The sequence below is a fragment of the Stegostoma tigrinum genome, chromosome 1 (assembly GCF_030684315.1).
Source record: "Stegostoma tigrinum isolate sSteTig4 chromosome 1, sSteTig4.hap1, whole genome shotgun sequence".
Taxonomy (NCBI): domain Eukaryota; kingdom Metazoa; phylum Chordata; class Chondrichthyes; order Orectolobiformes; family Stegostomatidae; genus Stegostoma; species Stegostoma tigrinum.
The window spans coordinates 150,401,960-150,429,447 of record NC_081354.1 but is presented as its reverse complement, the minus strand read 5'-3'; the positions used below and the strand labels follow the sequence as shown (position 1 = coordinate 150,429,447).

The following is a 27,488-nucleotide window of genomic DNA, read 5'->3' as shown; positions in this document are numbered from 1 at the left end:
ACAATAATGAAACACATATCATAGTGGAGCTACCTGTATTATTTAAATGGGGACATGCTGCAGGAAGCGACTCTACAGAGGGATTTGCAAGACTATTTACATAAATCTGAGTTTTGGGCTGCATCTCAAAGGAACTGGAATATAAATCAATACAAGCCACTAGTTAACCCACTGGTAGATTATTGTGAATAGTTTTGGTCCCCTTACCTAAAGAAAGATATTCTGACATCGGGGCAGTCCAGAGAATGCTCACTCGGTTGATATCGGGTATGGAGTGATGTGGAAAGGTGAGCAGATTGGGGCTGTACTCATTCGGGTTTAGAAGAATGTGAGGTGACCTCATTGAAATACAAAAGATTCTTAGGGAACTTGGCAGGCTAGATGTGGAAAAGTTATTTCCCCTTTTGGAGAGTCTAGGATCAGAGGGCATAATCTCAGTTTAAGGAGTCATCCATTTAACACCGAGATGAAGGGAAATTCTTCTCTGGAGGTTAATGAATTTGTGGAATTCTTTGCCTGTAGAGTTTGGATCATAAAGTATATTCAAGGCTGGGATAGACAATTCTTTAATCAGTAAGATAATCAAGGGTCATGGTGTAAAGGCATGAAAGTGGATTTGGGAATGATCTTGTTGAAAAGCAGAGCAGACTTGATGGGCTGAAAGGTCAACTTTTGCTGTTACATCTTATTTCTAAATGTCAGAAATGTTAAGGTCAATCTGAATATTGATTATGGTTAGAGAGGTTTCATGCAGTAAGCTTTTAAGGTGGCAACTGTCGACTTCCAGTTGAAGCTCAATAGGAATTTAAATAATGTGTGATGTAGCTGGAACTGTGAACATCCTGTGGAAAATAAATGCAATATGTAATGTCATTCAGAGAACAAAGGGCACTGTCAAACGGTCTTTTTCAAACAACTGACAAGAGGTAGTCAGTTTCAATTCATTCATGCTTGACCTTTTCTCTGTTGAAGTTTCTGAATCAGGTTAGAATACAGATTGAGAGGTTCCTGTAACATTGTACCAAAATTAACAACGCTTCCTTTGTTAATTTTATATCATTTAGTTTATTAATAATTTGAGATTTCCCCTTTGAAGTATTACAGTTGCACTTTATGGATGAGAAATTTGAGAGTGTTCAGTCTTTCAGGGATCTTCAGCTGGGATCGGGGAGATTGAGGTCAGGTGGTGTTATGGGTCAGAGACACCTTGGCCAGAAGTTCAGGGGTTGGATGGATGGTTGTCAGAAATCTCAGTGTTGAGAGAGTTGGGAAAGGAGTAAGGATGATGAAAGTCAAGAAACTCAGATCTGGGGGTTTTACTGAGAGGAAAGAATGTTGGACATCTCCAAGCTGTAGAAGTTGTATTGGAGAATTGTGGTGGGTGGGAATGAATTGTGTGTAGTCAGGAGGTATTACAATTTAAACCACTCCTTAATATGGTACCAGAGAAGTACTCATGCTCCTTCTCAGTTTAAAAGCGTCTAAGTAATATATCTTTCTGTTTTCAAGGTCTCTATTTAAATAATTTCTCTCAGAGTAGTCTATCACAAAAGTGGAATTCAGAGATATCAGATCAGCCATGGTCTCATTGAATGGCATTGTGAACTTGATTTATAAATGGCCTACTTCTGCTCCTTTGTGTTACATCATTGTATTTTTCTTACATTCAATGTGACTATGTGCCTTATCAGATTCTTGAAGCATAAATCCATGGTTGGTGCTTTTTCCACATTTCAGCTTTTGGTCTACCAATCTTTGTCATTGCTTATGGTTACATGTTGCTGTCACAAAAAAGTCTTTGCTTAAAATAATCTCTTTGAAAACATTTCATCAGTTTGCATTGTTGCTATTCCTTAACAGCATCTCCGGAATGATAAAAATGTCACACCCATTCACCTGTCTTCACAAACAGGCCAGACCTGCTGAGCTTTTCCAGGAACTTTGTTTTTGTTCCCAAATAGGTTACGTGTCTTGAACCACTTTGAGGCAAGACTCATTTGAGATTTCCGTATCATTTTAATTAGGGCCGTAGAATTACTTACCCCCTTCTTGGCTGGGAGTGGACCCAAGGTTAGTTTCGTTGTGTCATACAGCACAGAAAAGGCCATTTGGCAGTCAAGTCTGTACTGACAAAAACTAATCCCAATTTCCTGCACTTGTGCAATATCCTTGAATGTTATGATATTTCAAGAGCTCATCCAAATAATTATTAAAGATTGTAGGTTTCCAGCCTCCACTACATTTCCAGGCAGTGCATTCCAGACTCTCACCCTCCTCTGAATTAAAAACCTTTTCCTCAAATCCCCTCCTAATCTCCTGCCCATTACCCTAAAACTATCAGAGATAATGGGAACTGCAGATGCTGGAGAATCCAAGATAATAAAATGTGAGGCTGGATGAACACAGTAGGCCAAGCAGCATGCTGTGTTCATCCAGCCTCACATTTTATTACCCTAAAACTATGCCCTATTATGATTGACCCCTCAACCAAGGGGAACTGCTACACTCTATCACCCTGTCCATATGCCTCATAATCTTTTACACCTCAATCATGCCCCACTTCAGACTTCTCTGCTCCAGAGAAAACAATCCAAGCATATCTAGATAAAAACCAAAAGAACTGCAGATGCTGTAAATCAGGAACAAAAACAAAGTTGATGGAAAAGCTCAGCAGGTCTCGTGGCATCTGTGAAGAAAAGAAACAGAGTTAGAGAAAGGGTCACTGGACCCAAAATGTTAACTCTGTTTTCTCCTTCACAGATGCTGCCAGATCAGCTGAGCTTTTCCAGCAACTTTGTTTTTGTTCCAAGTGTTTCTGGTCTCTCCTTATGACTCAGTTGCCCCACCCTAGGCAACATCCTGGTGAACTTCCTCTTGTCCAGTTCCAAATGGTTTCACAATATATAGGTAGGAGTTGTCAAATTTCTTTGATTGCTGCAAATCCTTCCCCCTTTTACGGTCTTAACTGCAACAGCCCCCAGTTGGTCTTCACTGTAGCTGGAAGTCATTCTATTTATTCTTTCTAACTGCAGGTGGAACTTGGATGTGGTAACCTTTTTACCTTAGAGAATTGCTTTCAATAATGTCTTCTGTCTAGCTTGTAGTAACTCATTCTAATCACTGTAAAACCTCATATCGATTTCCATATTTTCATCCTTATCCGACGGTGTCGTCTGCGAACTTGCTTAACATTTCTCCTACATTTTCATCTTCGTCATTTATGCATACACCAAACAATAAGTGTCCCAGTACTGATCCTTGTGGCACACTGCTGAATACCAGCATCCAGTCACTCAAACAGCCTTCTACCACTACATTTTGTGGCTTGTTACTAAGCCAGATTCTGATCTATCTCACCAAATTCCATGAATTCCATGTGTTTTAACCTTCTCTGTCTCCCATGTGGTACCTTGTTCTAAGCTTTGCTAAAATTCAGATAAATTACATCAACCGAACTTACCTCATCCATACACTTGATAATAATTTTTAAAATTTTTAACCATTTGTCAGACATGACATCCTTCTGACAAAGCCGTGCTGACTATCCCGAATTAACACATGCCTTTCCACGTAGACATCTGCTCTCTCCTCCAGAATTTTCTCCAACACTTTCCATACCATTGACATAAGACTCAGAGTCTGCAATTTCCTGGCTCATCTCTACCACCTTTCTTGAAACATGGAACTACATTAGCCATCCTCCAGGCCTCTGGAACATTCCCCATGGCCAGAGCGAATTAAAAATTTGTGCCAGAGCCCCTGCAATTTCCTACCTCGCCTCCCTCAGAAGTCTGGGATGTAACTCATCTGGGCAATGAGAATTTTCTGTTTTTAAGCACACAAAGCTTTCAATACCTCCCCATTTCCAATGTGAAACTGTACAAGTTCCTCACAGTCCCTCTTCCTGAATTCCATACCTACATTCTCCTTTTCCAGGGCAAAGACCAAACAGAAATATTAATTTAACACCCTCCAATATCCTATGGTTTCACTCTCAGATTGTCACCTTGGTCCCTAATAAGTCGTTCCTGGTCAATGTATTAATAAATCTATTTATAAAACTATCTTGTGATTCTCCCTAATTCTGTTTGCAATGTTTTCTCATGCCCCCTTGTTGCCCTTCTAATTGCTTTCTTAAATTCCCTCTTCCACTCCTGTGGTTCTCTTGTGCCACAGCTGGATTAGTCCTTTTGGACCTCCTAAAAGCCCTACTCTTCTTCCTTATCCAATCCTGAATTGTCCTAGACATCCACGGTTCCATGGACTTATTGCTACTATATTTCCTACAAAAGGGTACATACTGGACTTGTAATCTCCCCAACTCATTTTTGAATGCCTCCACTGTTCTACCATAGATTTATCTGCAAGGAGCTGTTCCCAAAAATCTTTGGCCAGATCGTGATTTTATTAAAATCTACTTTCTCCAATTCAAAGACATATTTGCAGGCAATTTTTCTCCTTGTCCACAACAAATTTAAACCACACCATGTTACAGTTGCTAAGACTAAAAACATTCCACTGCAGCTTCCCAAAGCTAGTCTGAGCTGGGCACAGTCAGTCAGCAAAGGCCTGGTTTTGGCTAGTCCCCTCAGAAGCAACTTGCACAACCATAATAACAATCAGAGCCAGGAAAGCAAAAATGTACTCAAAGATTTTTTGCCCATCTTGAAAAACCTTGGCAGAATTGGTGTAGATGGCCTGAGCCGCATCCTTTGCATTTGATCAGTTTCCCTCAGACAAGGCACTGAAATTCACCTGAACCTACATATCTTATGAAATGCTAACTCTCTACCTCACCGATGTCATCAACTCCCCATACGTGAGGAATAAGAGAATGATCAGGGAGAAGGTAGGGCCAATCAGGGATAGCGTAGGGAACTTGGGCGTGGAGTCTGAGCAGATAGGGGAAGCCCTAAATGCGTTTTATGCTTCGGTTCTCACTAAGGAAAGGGACATTGTTGTGCATGAGAACTTTGAGGAGCAGGAAAATAGGCTTGAACAGATCAAGATTGAGGAAGTTGATGTGCTGGAAATTTTGGAAAACATTAAGATTGATAAGTCCCCAGGACCAGACGAGGTTTATCCTACGTTGCACCAGGAAGTGAGAAAGGAGGTTGTTAAGCCACTGGCAAAAATCTTTGCTTCCTCACTCTCCACGGGAGTCAAACCGGAAGACTGGAGGGAGGCAAATGTTGTTCCTCTTTTCAAGAAAGGGAATAGGGAAATCCCTGGAAATTACAGACCAGTCAGTCTTACGTCTGTGGTCAGCAAGGTTTTGGAAAGAATTCTGAGGGATAGGATTTATGACTATTTGCAAAAGCATCGTGTGATTAAAGCGAGTCAGCGTGACTTTGTGAGGGGCAGGTCATGCCTTACAAATCTTATTGAGTTCTTTGAGGAAGTCACAAGACAGCTTGACGAGGGTCGAGCAGTGGATGTGGTGTACATGGACTTCAGCAAGGCATTTGATAAGGTTCCCCATGGCAGACTTATTCATAAACTCAGGAGGCATGGGATACAGAGTGATTTGGCTGTCTGGATTCAGAATTGGTTGGCTGACAGGAGGCAGAGACTGGTTGTAGATGGTAAGTATTCTGCCTGGAGATCAGTGCTGAGTGGTGTCCTGCACGGCTCTGTTCTTGGGCCTCTGCTCTTTGTTGTTTTTATAAATAACTTGGATGAGGAGGTTGAGGTGTGGGTCAGTATGTTTGCTGATGACACAAAGGTTGGAGGTGCCGTTGGTAGTATCGAGGGCTATTGCAGGCTTCAGCGAGACATTGACAGTATGCAGAGCTGGGCTGAGAAATGGCAGATGGAGTGCAACCTGGATAAATGCAAAGTGATGCATTTTGGAAGGTCAAACTTAAATGCTGAATATAGGATTAAAGGCAGGATTCTCGGCAGTGTGGAGGAACAGCGGGATCTTGGTGTTCAAGTGCATAACTTCCTCAAAGTTGCCACCCAGGTGGATAAGGTTGTGAAGAAAGCATATGGTGTTTTGGCTTTCATTAACAGGGGGATCGAGTTTAAGAGCCGCGAAGTTATGCTGCAGCTCTACAAAACCCTGGTGAGACCACACTTGGAATATTGTGTCCAGTTCTGGTCGCCCTATTATAGGAAAGATGTGAAGGCTTTGGAAAGGGTGCAAAGGAGGTTTACCAGGATGCTACCTGGACTGGAGGGCTTGTCTTACGAGGAGAGGTTGGCTGAGCTTGGAGTTTTCTCTCTGGAGAGAAGGAGGAAGAGAGGTGACCTGATCGAGGTGTACAAGGTAATGAGAGGCATGGATAGAGTCGATATCCAGAGACTTTTCCCCAGGGCAGGATTGACTGCCACGAGGGGTCATAGTTTTAAGGTTTTAGGAGGAAGGTATAGAGGAGACGTCAGAGAAAGGTTCTTCACCCAGAGAATTGTGAGCGCATGGAATAGTTTGTCAGTGATAGTCGTGGAAGCAGAGTCATTAGTAACATTTAAGTGACTGCTGGACATGCACATGGACAGCAGTGAATTGAGGGGAATGTAGGACAGGTTATTTTATTTTTGGATTAGGATTATTCCACGGCACAACATCATGGGCCGAAGGGCCTGTACTGCGCTGTACTTTTCTATGTTATATGTTCTAACTTCATTCAACCAAAACATCAGTTTCTGAGAACGTATATGTTAGACACTTTATAAAAGCAGATTGAAAGTTTGCATTTGGAATTAATTGCTCACCATGGATTCTATTTTTTGATCAATTTAACCAGAACATTGAACAAAAAACTGACTTTGCAATACGGCATTGGGATTGTAATTTAGTACAATTCCAGTCATTTCTTGTGGCAAGTTACTCATCAGAACTAACTCAGTTCTTTTAAAGGATATTGTTTGGTGTTTAGGGATATTTTAGAAATTTTGTTTAATTGAATATAAATGTGAAGGAAATAATAAGATAGTGCAAAACGAAGCTGAATTAATGCTTATACTTACCGATGACATTTAAACACCAAAGGGTCAGTTCTAACCTGGGCTTGAGCAGGTCCCTGCTTTCTGGCTGTCCTCCAAGTGCAAGTGGCTGTTTCTGCCTTGGCCAGTTGAGGAGCTGTTGCAATGACGTGCTTTACCAGTTGTGTTCACACACTCTTGCCTACCTCTCCCCCACCCTCTTCATATCTTAGTCGATAGGGTATGCATAAAGCAGCCTTGCTGTTGTCTCCTCTGACGCCTCAATATGCTCATCATCAAAGAGTCAGCAAGGCAGTTCTTTCACAGCCAGCCATTTCTCCACAGACATCATGGATGCACGAGAGGAACCTGTAGGAGGAAACAGGGAGAGGGAGTCGTGGCCAATGGTTAGAAGTAAGAGAATACACAGTCTGGGCCTGGAGGAACACAGCTGGCCAGGCAGCATCGGAGGAGCAGGAAAGTTAAGGGTCCAGAGCCAAAATGCCAGCTTTCCTGCTCGTCTGATGCTGCCTGGCCTGCTGTGTTCATCCATCTCTATACATTGTTATCTCTGACTCCAGCACTGTAGTTCCTACTATCTCTCAGTGGTTACAAGTGATATGCAATGATTGAGAGTGATAGCGGAGTTTACGGGAGTGGCATACAGAAAGATACTTGTTTGATACTAATATCTCGGCATTCCTGCAGGAAATCTCGTAGTCTTCTGTGTGGGCCAGTGTTCTCTTGTAATAGAAGTCACAGATAACAGGCACTTGCCCAGCCCCCCTCCTCCCCACCTGTAGGGGCTCTCTCTGTCCTGTTATCAGCTATATTGTCCTGTAATGAGAAAAATAAGGAGGAATGGAGGGAAAATACACAGAGCCGCATGGCTGTTAGTGCCAGCTCATGTGGGGTGGAAAAGGCTGTGAAATATACCAAACTGCTAAAGAGGCAGCTCACAGAGAGCAGGTTTTCAGAGCAGTCCTTGGATTATGAACTGATCAGGTTCTGGGATTTCAAAGGTAGGAGGTTGCAGCATTTCTGAGGTCCGAAAAGGCATGAGAGGTGGTTCAGAAGTCCTTGGATGTTGAAGTATTCGGAAGGATCTATTACTGCACGAACTAGAAAAGATCTGCAGGCCTTGGAAAGAAATTTAGGCGATCACTGGGCTCCAGCGGGTTTTGACTTCCTCTGACCAATCAGTTAATTTCCTCCACATTTCAACATGTTAGCCTTTTCTGATCTATCATGGCCTGTTATGGGCTTCCACTTTTGTCCTGTTCATTAGCTGACTAATTTATTTAATATTATTACCTCAATACTGTGTACTCTTACAAATTCTGACTTTTATTTCCCTGTAACTTGCTCCCAAACAATTCATCAAACCTCCACTGTAACACAGGGTAAAATGGATTGTCATCCTATGTTTTTCTGTGTGCTGAATGACACTGTCCCTGAATATGTTGTCTGGATTTGGTGGCATCTGGATTTGATGACTGCCTGGAAATGCAAAGCAAGACAAAATGTAGAAGCTATGTGATGTCAAATGGCTAAGTTCATAAATTTATTTCATGTCACTTTATGTAAATCAGCAATGGGTTTTTTATGCACTCTTCGGATATGGGCATCGCTGGCAGGATAGGTTGTCTTGCCCATCCCTTGTTGCCCTTGAGAAGGTGGTGTGAGCTGCCTTCTTCAAACCTGAGCTTACTGCTTCCTGAGATATTATTTAGGTTTTGCGCTTAACAGGATGAGTTAGTGAACAATATGGGGGTGGGGTAAATGTAAGAATGGGGTACTGAGTTGAATGATCACCTACATTTGAATATCAGAGCAGGCCTGAAGGGCTGAATGACCTACTCCTGCTCCTATTTTCTGTGGTTATTGCAAAGCAAAAAAAGGTGCTTGCTCTTCAGGCTCTTAAGCAAAGAAAAATATTTCTGCTACTCCAGAACTTGTTGATTAGTGTTACAGGTCTGGTACATTTAGAGGCAGCATTTAGGGATGTTCTACTCTCTTTTGTGCTGTCACCTGTTTACCTTCATCTACAACCAAGTAAGTGCCAGATTCCTGAGATATTCCTCACACAGTAACAAGCTGTTTCCCAGCTCTTGCAGCATGAATCGTCTCTTGGCTTGGGCACAAATGCACTATCCCATTTGGAATAAAAGGACAAACATCACAGCAATCTCAGCATACTGCCCTTTTTATTGTAATATGACCCAAACACTTTTTAATCACTGCTAAGCCATCCATTTTCCAAATGTAGTTATTCTAATTAAACATTTGGAACAGTATTTATTGTGAATTTGGCTCCTGTGCACCTTTTGTACTTTGATGATGCCCTTTCATCAACTTCCATGACAGAGAATGATTTTCACTCAGCAACCTGCTGCTGTCTCAGCCATAGATAGGAGCACATTCAGAGGATGGTACACAGGCACATATATAAACAAGGAAAGGTGATATCCTGATGATATTATCTCCAGACTATTAATCCATAAAACTCAGCTTGTTTTCTGGGGACCCATGTTCAAATCCTACCACAGCAGATCAAATTAAGAATCTACTAATGAGCATGAAATCATCACTGACTGTTGGGGAAAAATCCCTCTGTCTCAGAAATGTCCTTCAGGGAAGGAAATCTTATCTAGTCCTGCCTACATGTGACTCCTGAGCCCCAGCAATGTGATTGGCTCTCAGTTTCCTCTGAAATGGCTCAGAAAGCCACTCAGTTTGAGGGCAGTTAGGGATGGGCAATAAATGCTGGCCAGCTGGCGATGCCCACATTCCATGAGGGATTTTTTTTGAAACCCAAAGAAATGCAAATAACAATACTAGATTGTGCATTTTTGGCACTGGGTGATTGAGCCAGTCAACAGAGTGAGATGGGAGAATTGGAAGAGCCATCGTGTGGCAAGAAACGTGGTACAGGAATTTGGTTATACTTAATGGATATGCTATTATTATTGTTTAAAACTGCCTATTAATCACACACGTTGAGAACTAAATTCCATTGAAACACAATAATATAGGTTTGTTGTTCCAGTACTAAACATGGTGGTGAGAATGGTATGGTTGAAATCTGAACTATCTGATGTTACATACAGTACATATTAACAATAAACAAAACATCTGGTTCTCTCATGAACTGTGCTGTACTAATTTCAAAGGAAAAGTAGGTGTGAAAATATCATCATATGCAATGTTCCTCCATAATTATACCGAATAAAGGAAGTGTAACCTTAAATTGGATACATGACAGTTGTCAGTGGCATTAAAATGTACACATTCTATGAAGAAAAGGGAAAAGAAAGACTGACAGTTATTATCTGTTATATTGTATTTTAGTGCCAAAATCGGGTAATAATGGATATTAAATGGAATTTTTCTTTGATGCTTTGTTTCTGTCTCCGCCTTCTCTTTCTGTTTTTATTTCTGATTTCCAGTATCCACAGCATTTTGCTTCTATTTTTAGATAGAGATGTTTAACACACTCATCTTTCAAGGCCTGGCAACGTGGCGACGGTGGTCTTACAGCCAAACCTTGGCAGAATTTTACCAACTTGCGATGTAACCCAAAATGTAACCACCCTGTGGAAAAAAAAAGTAAAATATACTGTGATTCTGAGAACGATGGATGTTGTCAAACATTCTTTTTCTCTAAGCTTGTCTGCTTAAATTCGTTGGATTTCTAAGTGTTTGCAGTAAATCCTTGTCCTTTTTTCTGTTGACATGTCTGAATCACATTACAATGGGATACCATACAACTGACAGGTTTCTGTTATTCACCACAGACGCATATTTGACACATTTTTTAAAATTTTTATCATTTACGTTATTAATATTTTGTAATGTTCCATTGGGCAATATCTCAGTTCCCAAATCTGAAATTTGACAGTGCTCATTCCTGAGTGGGATGATTGATCTTCAGGCTGGGGTCAGGGGAGTGGTCATGGATTAAACATTCTTGGCCAAGTGCTAAGGGCAAATGCAAATAAAACCATAATGGGAGTTATGTACAGACCTCCTAACAGTGATCAGGACCAGGGGCACAAGATGCACTGGGAAATAGAGGGTATGTCAGAAAGGCAAGGTCACGGTGATCTTGGGGACTTCAATATGCAGGTGGATTGGGTGAATAATGTTGCCGGTGGATACAAAGAAAGGAAGTTCATGGAATGTTTGCAGGATGGCTTTTTGGAACAGCTTGTGATGGAGCCCACAAGGGAGCAGGCTATTCTGGACTTTATAAATGACCTTAAAGTAAGGGAACACTTCGGAGGCAGCGATCATAATATGGTAGAGTTCAGTCTGCAGTTTGAAAGAGAGAAGGCAAAATTGGATGTAATGGTGTTACAGTTAAATAAATGTAATTACAGGGGCATGAGAGAGGAATTGATGAAAATCGACTGGAAGCAGAGCCTAGCGGGGAAGACAGTCGACCAACAATGGCAGGAGTTTCTGGGTGTAATTGAGGTCACAGTACAGAGGATCATCCCAAAGAAAAGAAAGATGATCCAGGGTGGGATTAGACAGCCATGGCTGACAAAGGAAGCCAGGAAATATATCAAAGACAAAGAGACAGCTCATAAAGTGGCCAAGAACACTGAGAAATCAGAAGATTGGGAAGGCTACAAAAACAAACAGAGGATAACAAAGAGAGCAATAAGGAAGGAGAGGATCAAATATGAAGGTAGGCTAGCTAGTAATATTAGAAATGATAGTAAAAGCTTCTTTCAATACATAAGAAACAAATGAGAGGCAAATTGAGAGGCTCCAAATTGATGCTGGGAGGCTAGTGATGGGAGATAAGGAAATAGCTGAAGAACTTAATAATTACTTTGTGTCAGTCTTCACAGTGGAAGACATGAATAGTATGCCAACAATTAGGGAGAGTCAGGGGGCAGAGTTGAGTATGGAAGGCATTACAAAAGAGAAAGTGCTAGAAAAGCTAAAAGGTCTAAAAATTGATAAATCTCCTGGCCCCGATGGGCTACATCCTAGAGTTCTGAGGGAGGTGGCTGAGGAAATAGCAGCGGCTTTGGTTGTGATCTTTCAAAAGTCACTGGAGTCAGGGCAAGTCCCAGATGATTGGAAAATTGCTGTTGTAACCCCCCTGTTTAAGAAAGGACCAAGGCAAAAGATGGAAAATTATAGGCTGATTAGCCTAACCTCGGTAGTTGGTAAAATTCTTGAATCCATTGTGAAGGATGAGATTTCTAAATTCCTGGGAGTGCAGGGTCAGATTAGAACAAGTCAGCATAGATTTAGTAAGGGGAGATTGTGCCTGACAAACCTGTTAGAATTCTTCGAAGATATAACAAGTATGTTAGACCCAGGGATACCGAGTAGATGTTATCGATCTAGACTTCCAAAAGGCCTTTGATACAGTGCCTCACGGGAGGCTGCTGAGCAAGGTGAGGGCCCATGGTGTTTGAGGTGAGCTACTGGCTTGGATTGAGGATTGGCTGTCTGACAGAAGGCAGAGAGTTGGGATAAAAGGCTCTTTTTCGGAATGGCAACCGGTGACGAGTGGTGTCCCGCAGGATTCAGTGTTGGAGCCGCAGCTGTTCACCTTATACATTAATGATCTGGATGAAGGGACTGGGGGCATTCTGGCGAAGTTTGCCAATGATACAAAGATAGGTGGACAGGCAGGTAGTACTGAGGAGGTGGGGAAGCTGCAGAAAGATTTAGACAGTTTAGGAGAGTGGTCCAGGAAATGGCTGATGAAATTCAATGTGAGCAAATGCGAGGTTTTGCACTTTGGAAAAAAGAGTACAGGCATGGACTATTTTCTAAATGGTGAGAAAATTCATAAAGCAGAAGTACAAAGGGATCTGGGAGTGTTGGTCCAGGATTCTCCAAAGGTTAACTTGCAGGTAGAGTCCGTGATTAAGAAAGCAAATGTAATGTTGTCGTTTATCTCAAGAGGGTTGGAATATAAAAGCAGTGATGTGCTTCTGAGGCTTTATAAAGCTCTAGTTAGGCCCCATTTAGAATACGGTATCCAATTTTGGGTCCCACACCTCAGGAAGGACATACTAGCCCTGGAGCGTGTCCAGTGGAGATTCACACGGACGATCCCTAGAATGGTAGGTTTTACGTATGATGAACGGCTAAGGATCCTGGGATTGTACTCATTAGAGTTTAGAAGGTTGAGGGGAGATCTAATAGAAACTTACAAGATAATGTATGGTTTAGAAGGGGTGGACGCTAGGAAGCTGTTTCCGTTAGGCGGGGAGACTAGGATTTAGAATTAGAGGGGGTAAATTTAAAGCAGAAATGAGATGACATTTCTTCAGCCAGAGAGTGGTGGGCTTGTGGAATTCATTGCTACGGAGTGCAGTGGAGGCCAAGACATTAGATGCCTTCAAGGCAGAGATTGACAAATTCTTGATCTCAGAAGGCATCAAGGGCTACGGGGAGAGTGCAGGGAAGTGGAGTTGAAATTCCCATCAGCCATGATTTAAATGGCGGAGTGGACTTGATGGGCTGAATGGCCTTACTTCCACTCCTATGTCTTATGGTCTTATGGGTTAGAGAGGTGGTCTTCAGGAATGTAGAGAATGAGAGAGTTGGGATAGGAGTGAGGGCAATCAGAATCAAGAAACTCAGATGGGAGATTTGCTGAGAAGAAAGATTGAAAGTTGGACATCTCAAAGCTGCAGAAGTTCAGGTGGGGTGGTTGAATTTTGCATTGTGGACGATCTTGAACAAAACGGACCTCTACATCTTTCGTACGGAGCCAGGGAAGCAGTTCTTCAACTCCTGAGTCTAAATGTATCTCATGTTAAACATACAATGTGGAAAGCAAACCTCCTACGATAACATGGCAGCTCAGTGGCTCAGTGGTTAGCCTGCTGTCTCACAGCACCAGGAACCCAGGTTTGATTCTACCCTCAGTGACTGTCTGTGTGGAGTTTGCACATTCTCCCTGTGTCTGCGTCAGTTTCCTCTGCGTGTTCTGGGTTCATCCCACAGTCCAAAGATGTGTAGGCTAGGTGGATTGGCCGTGAGAAATTGCCCATAGTGTTCAGGGATGTGTAGATTAGGTGGGGTACAGAGGGATGCTCTGCAGTTCAGTGTGGGCTTGTTGAGCTGAAAGGCCTGTTTCCACACTATTGGGGTTTCTATAATTCAAAATAATCACCGAATATAGCTGATTTGCCATAATTTTGGCAACTTTGAAGAATATGTAACATGTGGAAAAATGGCACCAATTTTTATACCAATTATGCTCATTATAATTCATTTCATGCAATCAATATTAACCATCATAATTGAGGCCACTAACATGTGGTGTATCTTGAGGTGCCCTCGTTGTTTCATTCTTCTATTGGTAGTGCACACCACTCCCAATGGGGTTATACTCATCTACAGCAACTGGGTACCACAATTGCCAGCCCCAAACACAAGTCCACCTCACCCCACCAATATAACCCAGGGTAGCACTGTGGCTCAGTGGTGAACACTGCTGCTTCACAGTACCGGGGACCCAGGTTTGATTCCAGCCTCAGGCAAGTGTATGGGCAGAGTTTGCACACATTCTCCCATGTCTGTGTGGATTTCCTCTGCGTGCTACAGTTTCCTCCCACAGTCCTAAGATGTGCAGGTTATGTGGACTAGCCATGCTAAATTTCCGTAGTGTCCAGGGATGTGCAGGTTAGGAGTTTTAGCTATGAGGAAAATGCAGGGTTACAGGGTTAGGGTCGAGGTCTCAGTCTGGGTGGGATGCCAATTTGACAGTCTAGATCTATAAACTTTACTCAATCTGTTGAGAATGACATCTTTACCACCTTGTCAGGAGATGCTATAGATTACAACTTTCTCTGCAATTTTCTCTCTTTCTGCTAGCCAATATTAAAACATGTCATCACAACCTCATTACTCAGTGCAACTTGAATTGGGAACTGAGTGCACAGGTACCTTACTCATATGAAACTAAGCAATCATGTATTCCTCCGCCTCCGCCGCATCTGCTCCCACGATAAGACATTCCACTCCCGCACATCCCAGATGTCCAAGTTCTTCAAGGACCGCAACTTTCCCCCCACAGTGATCGAGAACGCCCTTGACCACGTCTCCCGTATTTCCCGCGACACATCCCTCACACCCCGCCCCCGCCACAACCGCCCAAAGAGGATCCCCCTCGTTCTCACACACCACCCTACCAACCTCCGGATACAACGCATCATCCTCCGACACTTCCGCCATTTACAATCCGACCCCACCACCCAAGACATTTTTCCATCCCCACCCCTGTCTGCTTTCCGGAGAGACCACTCTCTCCGTGACTCCCTTGTTCGCTCCACACTGCCTCCAACCCCACCACACCCGGCACCTTCCCCTGCAACCGCAGGAAATGCTACACTTGCCCCCACACCTCCTCCCTCACCCCTATCCCAGGCCCCAAGATGACATTCCACATTAAGCAGAGGTTCACCTGCACATCTGCCAATGTGGTATACTGCATCCACTGTACCCAGTGTGGCTTCCTCTACATTGGGGAAGCCAAGCGGAGGCTTGGAGACCGCTTTGCAGAACACCTCCGCTCAGTTCGCAACAAACAACTGCACCTCCCAGTCGCAAACCATTTCCACTCCCCCTCCCATTCTCTAGATGACATGTCCATCATGGGCCTCCTGCACTGCCACAATGATGCCACCCGAAGGTTGCAGGAACAGCAACTCATATTCCGCCTGGGAACCCTGCAGCCTAATGGTATCAATGTGGACTTCACCAGTTTCAAAATCTCCCCTTTCCCTACTGCATCCCTAAACCAGCCAGTTCGTCCCCTCCCCCCACTGCACCACACAACCAGCCCAGCTCTTCCCCCCCACCCACTGCATCCCAAAACCAGTCCAACCTGTCTCTGCCTCCCTAACCGGTTCTTCCTCTCACCCATCCCTTCCTCCCACCCCAAGCCGCACCCCCATCTACCTACTAACCTCATCCCACCTCCTTGACCTGTCCGTCTTCCCTGGACTGACCTATCCCCTCCCTACCTCCCCACCTATACTCTCTCCACCTATCTTCTTTACTCTCCATCTTCGGTCCGCCTCCCCCTCTCTCCCTATTTATTCCAGTTCCCTGTCCCCATCCCCCTCTCTGATGAAGGGTCCAGGCCCAAAACGTCAGCTTTTGTGCTCGTGTGATGCTGCTTGGCCTGCTGTGTTCATCCAGCCTCACATTTTATAATCATGGCTGTAGACGGGATTCAAGAAATTCCAATGATTAAGCAGAACAGGTTAACATGACGCCAACAGGCAGAACATGAAATGGTTCTTCATTTTAAAAGTAAGTATCTGAAATGTAACTTGAGCAATAGATTATAAGTTATTATGGAAATTTTTTAGCTCAATTTCTAATTTTCATTTGAAAATTTGACCTCAGATTATCAGTTCACTGAAGGACGGTCTTACCAAATGAGAGAAAAGAATCCGCTGAGCAATCATTATTTCAACAAAATGGTACCAATCATTGCTGCAGCCATAAAGAACATGCCAGTTGCAACTGCAGTCATGGAACCCTGTTTAAAAAAAAAATGAAAATAAACAGATGGTTATCCTTCAAAACGTAAAAAAAATTACTTTTCGGTGTTTCAGTTGCTCCTAGAAACTGTTTTTGATATGTACTTGATTCAATGAAGATGTAACTGATTTAGCCCATGTTTCTCCTGTTCTTATTCCATATCAACAACCCCTGCCCCACACAAACAAATATATAAAAAAAACTGCAAATGTTGCACACCAGAAGTGAAAGAGAAAGTGCTGGTGGAACTAGATCAATCTTAATGCCTTGGTTGCCTCAAATAGAAAGCACCACCTAGTGAACTGAGTAAAAACTACAAAATTGTCATCTGTATTACATACAAAATCACTCAATTCTTCCTTCTAGTTTTCTATAGAACTTTGCATGTCGGCACTTCTAAGGTTTACATTCCACCATTTTTATCTGGTTGCTTTTACTTTTTAGTACATGAGTATTTATTTCTCAATCCATCACTTTTCTGAGGACTGTGAATGTGCGGTTTTATCAGATGGTTATCTTTTGGAATGCTTTTAAATTCAAGGCAAAAATATAACATAGCTTCCTGCTAGTTCTGCTCAGCATAAGTCAACGTGGCCTGGTTACTATGGGGATACATGACACAGGACAACACCTGCTGAAACCCAAGTGCTGAGAACACCTGAACAGAAGGATGAAGCATCTGGCTCCACCGTGGGCAGTGTATGTCAAAAACTTGGATGCAGAAAGAGAAAAAGAAGCAGCACTGGTTTCAAGGAGCAAAGGACAGATTGTTCTGTTAGCCAACAGGTTGAATGCCAGTGATCGAGAACGCCCTTGACCGCGTCTCCCGTATTTCCCACAACACATCCCTCACACCCCGCCCCTGCCACAACCGCCCTAAGAGGATCCCCCTCATTCTCACACACCACCCTACCAACCTCCGGATACAACGCATCATCCTCCGACACTTCCGCCATTTACAATCCGACCCCACCACCCAAGACATTTTTCCATCCCCACCCCTGTCTGCTTTCCGGAGAGACCACTCTCTCCGTGACTCCCTTGTTCGCTCCACACTGCCCTCCAACCCCACCACACCCGGCACCTTCCCCTGCAACCGCAGGAAATGCTACACTTGCCCCCACACCTCCTCCCTCACCCCCATCCCAGGCCCCAAGATGACATTCCACATTAAGCAGAGGTTCACCTGCACATCTGCCAATGTGGTATACTGCATCCACTGTACCCGGTGTGGCTTCCTCTACATTGGGGAAACCAAGCGGAGGCTTGGAGACCGCTTTGCAGAACACCTCCGCTCAGTTCGCAACAAACAACTGCACCTCCCAGTCGCAAACCATTTCCACTCCCCCTCCCATTCTTTAGATGACATGTCCATCATGGGCCTCCTGCACTGCCACAATGATGCCACCCGAAGGTTGCAGGAACAGCAACTCATATTCCGCCTGGGAACCCTGCAGCCTAATGGTATCAATGTGGACTTCACCAGTTTCAAAATCTCCCCTTCCCCAACTGCATCCCTAAACCACCCCAGTTCGCCCCCTCCCCCCACTGCACCACACAACCAGCCCAGCTCTTCCCCCCCACCCACTGCATCCCAAAACCAGTCCAACCTGTCTCTGCCTCCCCAACCGGTTCTTCCTCTCACCCATCCCTTCCTCCCACCCCAAGCCGCACCCCCATCTACCTACTAACCTCATCCCACCTCCTTGACCTGTCCGTCTTCCCTGGACTGACCTATCCCCTCCCTACCTCCGCACCTATACTCTCCTCTCCGCCTATCTTCTTTTCTCTCCATCTTCGGTCTGCCTCCCCCTCTCTCCCTATTTATTCCAGTTCCCTCTCCCCATCCCCCTCTCTGATGAAGGGTCTAGGCCTGAAACGTCAGCTTTTGTGCTCCTGAGATGCTGCTTGGCCTGCTGTGTTCATCCAGCCTCACATTTTATTATCTTGAATGCTAGTGAAACCTTGTTCTCTGTGAAGAGGTACAAAGTTAGAGATTTAAGGTCATTGGAGGATTCACTCTGGCAAGGCTTAAAGAAGGAATCATCACAGTGGATTTTAATGAAGATAACTCAGGAAAACTCAGATGAACAATTTCTGATGAGAGGTCACTGACCTGAAATGTGAACTCTGTTTCTCTACTGCGATGAAGCCACACTTGCTTAATTGTTCTCAATTTTAACATTTGTTTTTCTTCAATTTTCCGTCTTGTGCAATATTTTGCTTTTCTATACTTATCAAGCACCACTTTCTAATCAAATCAGTGTACCGACGCTAAAGGGATTATAGTAGTTTAAGATGGCATCTGTAAACACCTTATCAGAGGCGGTTAGGGTTGAAATAAATGCTAGCCTAGCCAGCAATACCCACTTCCCATGAAAAAAGGAATGAACTTTGCTTCCTCACTCTCCACGGGAGTCGTACCGGAAGATTGGAGGGAGGCAATTGTTGTTCCTCTTTTCAAGAAAGGGAATAGGGAAATCCCTGGAAATTACAGACCAGTCAGTCTTACATCTGTGGTCAGCAAGGTTTTGGAAAGAATTCTGAGGAATAGGATTTATGGCTATTTGGAAAAGCATAGCGTGATTAAAGGGAGTCAGCATGGCTTTGTGAGGGGCAGGTCATGCCTTACAAATCTTATTGAGTTCTTTGAGGAAGTCACGAGACAGGTTGACGGGGTTCGAGCAGTGGATGTGATGTACATGGACTTCAGCAAGGCATTTAGAACATACAAAATAGAACATAGAACAGTACAGCACAGAACAGGCCCTTCAACCCACGATGTTGTGCCGACTATTGATCCTCATGTATGCACCCTCAAATTTCTGTGACCATATGCATATCCTGCAGTCTCTTAAATGACCCCAATGACCTTGCTTCCACAACTGCTGCTGGCAACGCATTCCATGCTCTCACAAATCTCTGTGTAAAGAACCTGCCTCTGACATCCCCTCTATACTTCCCTCCAACCAGCTTAAAACTATGACCCCTCATGTTAGCCATTTCTGCCCTGGGAAATAGTCTCTGGCTATCAACTCTATCTATGCCTCTCATTATCTTGTATACCTCAATTAGGTCCCCTCTCCTCCTCCTTTTCTCCAATGAAAAAAGTCCGAGCTCAGTCAACCTCTCTTCATAAGATAAGCCCTCCAGTCCAGGCAGCATCCTGGTAAACCTCCTCTGAACCCTCTCCAAAGCATCCACATCTTTCCTATAATAGGGAGACCAGAACTGGACGCAGTATTCCAAGTGCGGTCTAACCAAAGTTTTATAGAGCTGCAACAAGATCTCACGACTCTTAAACTCAATCCCCCTGTTAATGAAAGCCAAAACACCATATGCTTTCTTAACAACCCTGTCCACTTGGGTGGCCATTTTAAGGGATCTATGTATCTGCACACCAAGATCCCTCTGTTCCTCCACACTGGCAAGAATCCTATCCTTAATCCTGTACTCAGCTTTCAAATTCGACCTTCCAAAATGCATCACCTCGCATTTACCCAGGTTGAACTCCATCTGCCACCTCTCAGCCCATCTCTGCATCCTGTCAATGTCCCGCTGCAGCCTACAACAGCACTCTATACTGTCAACAACACCTCCAACCTTTGTGTCATCTGCAAACTTGCTGACGCATCCTTCAATCCCCTCATCCCAGTCATTAATAAAAATTACAAACAGTAGAGGCCCAAGGACAGAGCCCTGTGGAACACCACTCACCACTGACTTCCAGGCAGAATATTTTCCTTCGGCTACCACTCGCTGCCTTCTGTTGGCCAGCCAATTCTGTATCCAGACAGCTAAGTTCCCCTGTATCCCATTCCTCCTGACCTGCTGAATGAGCCTACCAAGGGGAACTTTATCAAATGCCTTACTGAAGTCCATATACACCACATCCACAGCTCGACCCTCATCAACTTTTCTAGTGACATCCTCAAAGAACTCGATAAGGTTTGTGAGGCGTGACCTGCCCCTCACAAAGCCGTGTTGACTGCATTTGATCAAGCCATGCTCTTCCAAATGGTCATAAATCCATTTGATAAGGTTCCCCACGGCAGGCTCATTCATAAACTCAGGAGGTATGGGATACAGGGTGATTTGGCTGTCTGGATTCTGAATTGGTTGGTTGACAGGAGGCAGAGACTGGTTGTAGATGGTAAGTATTCTGCCTGGAGGTCAGTGCTGAGTGGTGTCCCGAAGGGCTCTGTTCTTGGGCCTCTACTACTCTTTGTAGTTTTTATAAATAACTTGGATGAGGAGGTTGAGGTGTGGGTTAGTATGTTTGCTGATGACACAAAGGTTGGAGGTGCCGTTGATAGTATCGAGGGCTATTGCAGGCTTCAGCGAGACATTGACAGAATGCAGAGCTGGGCTGAGAAATGGCAGATGGAGTTCAACCTGGATAAATGCAAAGTGATGCATTTTGGAAGGTCAAACTTAAATGCTGAATATAGGATTAAAGGCAGGATTCTCGGCAGTGTGGAGGAACAGCGGGATCTTGGTGTTCAAGTGCATAGCTTCCTCAAAGTTGCCACCCAGATGGATAAGGTTGTGAAGAAAGCATATGGTGTTTTGGCTTTCATTAACAGGGGGATCGAGTTTAAGAGCCGCGAAGATATGCTGCAGCTCTACAAAACCCTGGTGAGACCACACTTGGAATATTGTGTCCAGTTCTGGTCGCCCTATTATAGGAAAGATGTGGAGGCTTCGGAGAGGGTGCAAAGGAGGTTTACCAGGACGCTGATAATAAAATGTGAGGCTGGATGAACACAGCAGGCCAAGCAGCATCTCAGGAGCACAAAAGCTGACGTTTCGGGCCTAGACCCTTCAACAGAGAGGGGGATGGGGACAGCGAACTGGAATAAATAGGGAGAGAGGGGGAGGCGGACCGAAGATGGAGAGTAAAGAAGATAGGTGGAGAGAGTTTAGGTGGGGAGGTAGGGAGGGGATAGGTCAGTTCAGGGAAGACGGACAGGTCAAGGAGGTGGGATGAGGTTAGTGGGTAGCTGGGGGTGCGGCTTGGGGTGGGAGGAAGGGATGGGTGAGAGGAAGAACCGGTTAGGGAGGCAGAGACAGGTTGGACTGGTTTTGGGATGCAGTGGGTTGGGGGGAAGAGCTGGGCTGGTTGTGTGGTGCAGTGGGGGGAGGGGACGAACTGGGCTGGTTTAGGGATGCAGTAGGGGAAGGGGAGATTTTGAAACTGGTGAAATCCACATTGATACCATATGGCTGCAGGGTTCCCAGGCGGAATATGAGTTGCTGTTCCTGCAACCTTCGGGTGGCATCATTGTGGCAGTGCAGGAGGCCCATGATGGACATGTCATCTAGAGAATGGGAGGGGGAGTGGAAGTGGTTTGCGACTGGGAGGTGCAGTTGTTTGTTGCGAACTGAGCGGAGGTGTTCTGCAAAGCGGTCCCCAAGCCTCCGCTTGGTTTCCCCAATGTAGAGGAATCCGCACCGGGTACAGTGGATGCAGTATACCACATTGGCAGATGTGCAGGTGAACCTCTGCTTAATGTGGAATGTCATCTTGGGGCCTGGGATGGGGGTGAGGGAGGAGGTGTGGGGGCAAGTGTAGCATTTCCTGCGGTTGCAGGGGAAGGTGCCGGGTGTGGTGGGGTTGGAGGGCAGTGTGGAGCGAACAAGGGAGTCACGGAGAGAGTGGTCTCTCCGGAAAGCAGACAGGGGAGGGGATGGAAAAATGTCTTGGGTGGTGGGGTCGGATTGTAAATGGCGGAAGTGTCAGAGGATAATGCGTTGTATCCGGAGGTTGGTAGGGTGGTGTGTGAGAATGAGGGGGATCCTCTTTGGGCGGTTGTGGCGGGGGCGGGGTGTGAGGGATGTGTTGCGGGAAATACGGGAGATGCGGTCAATGGCGTTCTCGATCACTGTCGGGGGAAAGTTGCGGTCCTTAAAGAACTTGGACATCTGGGATGTGCGGGAGTGGAATGTCTTATCGTGGGAGCAGATGCGGCGGAGGCGGAGGAATTGGGAATAGGGGATGGAATTTTTGCAGGAGGGTGGGTGGGAGGAGGTGTGTTCTAGGTAGCACGGAGAGACCACTCTCTCCGTGACTCCCTTGTTCGCTCCACACTGCCCTCCAACCCCACCACACCCGGCACCTTCCACTGCAACCGCAGGAAATGCTACACTTGTCCCCACACCTCCTCCCTCACCCCCATCCCAGGCCCCAAGATGACATTCCACATTAAGCAGAGGTTCACCTGCACATCTGCCAATGTGGTATACTGCATCCACTGTACCCTGTGCGGCTTCCTCTACATTGGGGAAACCAAGCGGAGGCTTGGGGACCGCTTTGCAGAACACCTCCGCTCAGTTCGCAACAAACAACTGCACCTCCCAGTCGCAAACCACTTCCACTCCCCCTCCCATTCTCTAGATGACATGTCCATCATGGGCCTCCTGCACTGCCACAATGATGCCACCCGAAGGTTGCAGGAACAGCAACTCATATTCCACCTGGGAACCCTGCAGCCATATGGTATCAATGTGGACTTCACCAGTTTCAAAATCTCCCCTTCCCCTACTGCATCCCTAAACCAGCCCAGTTCGTCCCCTCCCCCCACTGCACCACACAACCAGCCCAGCTCTTCCCCCCCACCCACTGCATCCCAAAACCAGTCCAACCTGTCTCTGCCTCCCTAACCGGTTCTTCCTCTCAACCATCCCTTCCTCCCACCCCAAGCCGCACCCCCAGCTACCCACTAACCTCATCCCACCTCCTTGACCTGTCCGTCTTCCCTGGACTGACCTATCCCCTCCCTACCTCCCCACCTACACTCTCTCCACCTATCTTCTTTACTCTCCATCTTCGGTCCGCCTCCCCCTCTCTCCCTATTTATTCCAGTTCCCTGTCCCCATCCCCCTCTCTGATGAAGGGTCTAGGCCCGAAACGTCAGCTTTTGTGCTCCTGAGATGCTGCTTGGCCTGCTGTGTTCATCCAGTCTCACATTTCATTATCTTGGAATTCTCCAGCATCTGCAGTTCCCATTATCTCTCTCCTTTACCAGGACGCTACCTGGATTGGAGGGCTTGTCTTACGAGGGGAGATTGGCTGAGCTCAGAGTTTTCTCTCTGGAGAGAAGGAGGAAGAGAGATGACCTGATCGAGGTGTACAAGGTAATGAGAGGCATGGATAGAGTCGATAGCCAGAGACTTTTCCCCAGGGCAGGATTGACTGCCACAAAGGGTCATAGTTTTGAGGTGTTAGGAGGAAGATATAAAGGAGACGTCAGAGGGAGGTTCTTCACTCAGAGAGTGGTGAGCACATGGAATAGTTTACCAGTGGTAGTCGTGGAAGCAGAGTCATTAGTGACATTTAAGCGACTGCTGGACATGCACATGGACAGCAGTGAATTGAGGGGAATGTAGGTTAGGTTATTTTATTTTTGGATTAGGATTATTCCACGGCACAACATTGTGGGCCCAATGGCCTGTACTGTGCTGTACTTTTCTATGTTCTATGAACTCTAAATTTTCTTTGAAATATGAATGTGGTGAATTCAGCATAAAGGAAATAAGAGTTTTATCGAGGAAACTACACATGGTTCTGCCATACTTGTATAGCTTAGAAGCCACTACCAAGAGGACGAAAGCACCACTAACATTTTGATAAAATCAATTTGAAAATATTACCTTCCATGCAATGGAAATAATGCAACAATATTATTGCAATTTATAACAGAATATAATAGAATGCTTAATAAAAACCGAAAGATCGGCAGATGCTGTAAATCAGGAGCAAAAACAAATTTGCTGGAAGAGCTCTGCAGGTCTGTCAGCATCTGTGAAGGATAAACAAAGTTAACATTTCGGGTCTAGTGACCCTTCCTCAGAACTGATAATAGAATGCTTGTTATATAATATTCTAGATCATTATCTTGTCAATATTGAAAGTGTGAAGTGATTCATTTTGGAAGGTCGTATTTGAATGCAGAATATAGGGTTAATGGCATGGTTCTTGACAGTGTGGAGGAACAAAGGGATCTTGGGGTCCACGTCCATAGATCCCTCAAAGTTCCTACTCAAGTTGATAGGGTTGTAAACAAGGTGTGTTGGCTTTCAATGGCAGCGGAATTGAGTTTAAGAGCTATGAGGTTTATGCTGCAGCTTTACAAAACCCTGGTTAGACCACACTTGGAATATTGTGTACAGTTTTGGTCACCCCATTATAGGAAGGTTGTAGAAGCTTTAGAGCGGGTGCAAAGGAGATTTATCAGGATGCTGCCTGGACTGGAGGGTTGGTCTTATGAGGAAAGGTTGAGGAAGCTAGGGCTTTTTTCATTGGAGCAAAGAAGGATGAGACGTAACTTGACAGAGGCGTACAAGACAATGAGGTATAGATAGAGTGGATAGTCAGAGACTTTTTACAAGGGTTGAAGTAACCATTATGATGGGGCATAATTTTAAGGTGATTGGAGGAAAGCATAGGAGAGATGTCAGAGGTAGGTTCTTTACACAGAAAGTGGTGGGTGTGTGGAGTGCGCTGCTGGCAGTGGTAGTGGAATCAGATATTTTAGAGATTTTTAAGTGATTCTTGGATAGGCACATGGAGGATAGTAAAATGTAGGGTATGCAGGGTAGATTCATCTTAGTAGAATAATAAGTTAGCATAACATAGTGGGCCAAAAGGCCTGCACTGTGCTGTACTGTTCTATGTTCTATTATATCTAGCCATATATAATTTAAACATGATTGTGTTCTTTGAACAATCACAGTTTATCTACATTGTACAAGAGAGGAAGAATCCAATTTTATTGAACATTAATGTAATAACTTGTAAAGTACAAAAACAGAAGTCGCTGGAAAAGTCAGTGTTTTAGTGGTGAGGCAGGTAAACAGCGATATGTCCTTGGTCTCCTTCCTTTAGTATTTCTCTCACCCTAACAACGTTAACCTTGCACATCAGTGACATCAGAAACACTGTTAGCAATTTTACTATTTTGGATTTCATAATCATGTTTGATTGATGTTCCTGGCCATGCAGAGAAAAAGTAAATGTACAGGAAAATCTGGATAACAGTATTGGTCTGATATGAAATAGTCTTACTATTTTACTCTCATGGTTACATTTTACAATACTGAAGCAAAAACAATAACAGGAATAATGCCAAACGCCAAAGAGATGGGAGTAATTCAGGTGGTTTATTCATACATACATACAGGTGTAATGGGGTGAATAATCTCCTTCTGTGCTTTATTATAGCAACAGATTCACCCTCTGTTCCTCATGACTTTCTTGAAGCAGAAACCGAGGGAAGATGCCTTCCATGTTTAAACTTGTAATCACTCAGTCTTTCTAATTCCTTGTGGTCTTTGCTTACGGCGATCTGTTTGAAAAGCTTTAGCCATTGCAATGGCTGCAGTTCTTTAATCGCACTGTGGCATTTCAAAAATGACACACCACCCTCCTGCCTTGTCAATCAGCTTTGCACTCTGTTCCCAGGTTTACCTCACTTGAACCATACCGAGGCAAAACTCTTTGGAGATCGCTGTATCACTTTTTAAATCAGGGCTCTAGAATTACTCACCCACTTCTTGGGCTGGCAATGAGGAAATGTCTGCCTGAGCTGGAGAAGGCAATCTGTCACACAGTCAGCCAGCAATAGCGCTTCGTCTTGGCTTGGACCCTGAGGAGCAACTTTCTGGATCACAACAACAATCAGAGCCAAGAAAGCAAAGATGCGGCCAAAGTTCGTTTGCCCATCTTCAAAAACATCGGCAGAAACGGCCCGGATGACCCGAGTCCCATCCATGACACTTGTAACGTTGCTGTCAGACAGCATGTCTCTGAGGCGGAGCTACCTACTAACCTCATCCCACCTCCTTGACCTGTCCGTCTTCCCTGGACTGACCTATCCCCTCCCTACCTCCCCACCTATACTCTCTCCACCTATCTTCTTTACTCTCCATCTTCGGTCCGCCTCCCCCTCTCTCCCTATTTATTCCAGTTCCCTCCCCCCATCCCCCTCTCTGATGAAGGGTCTAGGCCCGAAACGTCAGCTTTTGTGCTCCTGAGATGCTGCTGGGCCTGCTGTGTTCATCCAGCCTCACATTTTATTGTCTCTGAGGCGCTTCAGTTCATCAGCCGGCAGTAACACAGATCCCTCACAAGCTTTATCCAGGGGCTCGCCTCGCACTTCCACCCTTGTGCTCGCCGCTATCAACTCCTGAGCTAGGTGCCTACACTCTACCCGCAGATCCTGCTCGGTTTTCCTCACTGATATCTGCAGGAATTCTTTCAGTGTTTTCTCCAGTAGGAAAGACGTATCCATTTCCTCGCAGTTATTCATGGTGAGAGTGTGAATTTAGGTTTTAGTTCAATGCTTGCAGATACTTGCTTGATAGTCGGCCGGGACCGAAACCGGTTGGAATGGTCTCTCAAGCGGAAATTAAAGGCACTTGGTCGGGGAAAAAAAAACTGGCCCAAAGGGGGAATTATTGTACCTCACTCACGGAAACAGTTGGAATTTTATATGAAGGGACCGCCTCCTCCCTGGTCCCCATTCACATAGAATGTGAATCTCCGAAATTCAACGCGGCTGCGCACACAGCAATTTGAGCCTGTGTCCAAGGCTTTTTCATGGGATTTGGGATTATTTAACCCATTGCTGGGGGGCACAGGACCCTTGGTATATATTTGTATATGTTTGGCATAGAGTCATAGAGCTGTACAGCATGGGAACAAACGCTCCGGTCCAACTCGTCCGTGCCAACCAGATATCCTTGACAAATGTAGTCCCATTTGCCAGCAATTGGCCCATATCCCTGTAAACTCTTCCTATTCATATACCCATCCAAATGCCTCTTAAATGTAGCAATTGTACCACCTCTACCCTTTGGTAGCTCATTCCATACACAACACCACCCTCTGCTTGAAAAAGTTGCCCCTGAGGTCCCTTTTAAATCTATCCGCTCTCATCTCAAACCTATGCCCTCTAGTTTTGGACTCATCACAAACCCCCCAGGAAAACTGCCCTGAGACATTTTATGGTCGAAAAATCATG

At 44.9% G+C, this 27,488-nt stretch overlaps 1 long non-coding RNA gene across 1 annotated transcript; it reads right to left on the bottom strand.

The window, feature by feature from the left end:
- Positions 1 to 9,136: 9,136 nt before the first annotated feature.
- Positions 9,137 to 26,322, bottom strand: LOC132210077 (uncharacterized). Its single transcript, XR_009446272.1, has 3 exons — positions 26,013 to 26,322; positions 16,356 to 16,462; positions 9,137 to 10,521 (listed from the first exon to the last, which is right to left on the bottom strand). It is a non-coding gene; the product is annotated as an uncharacterized LOC132210077 (long non-coding RNA).
- Positions 26,323 to 27,488: the final 1,166 nt, after the last annotated feature.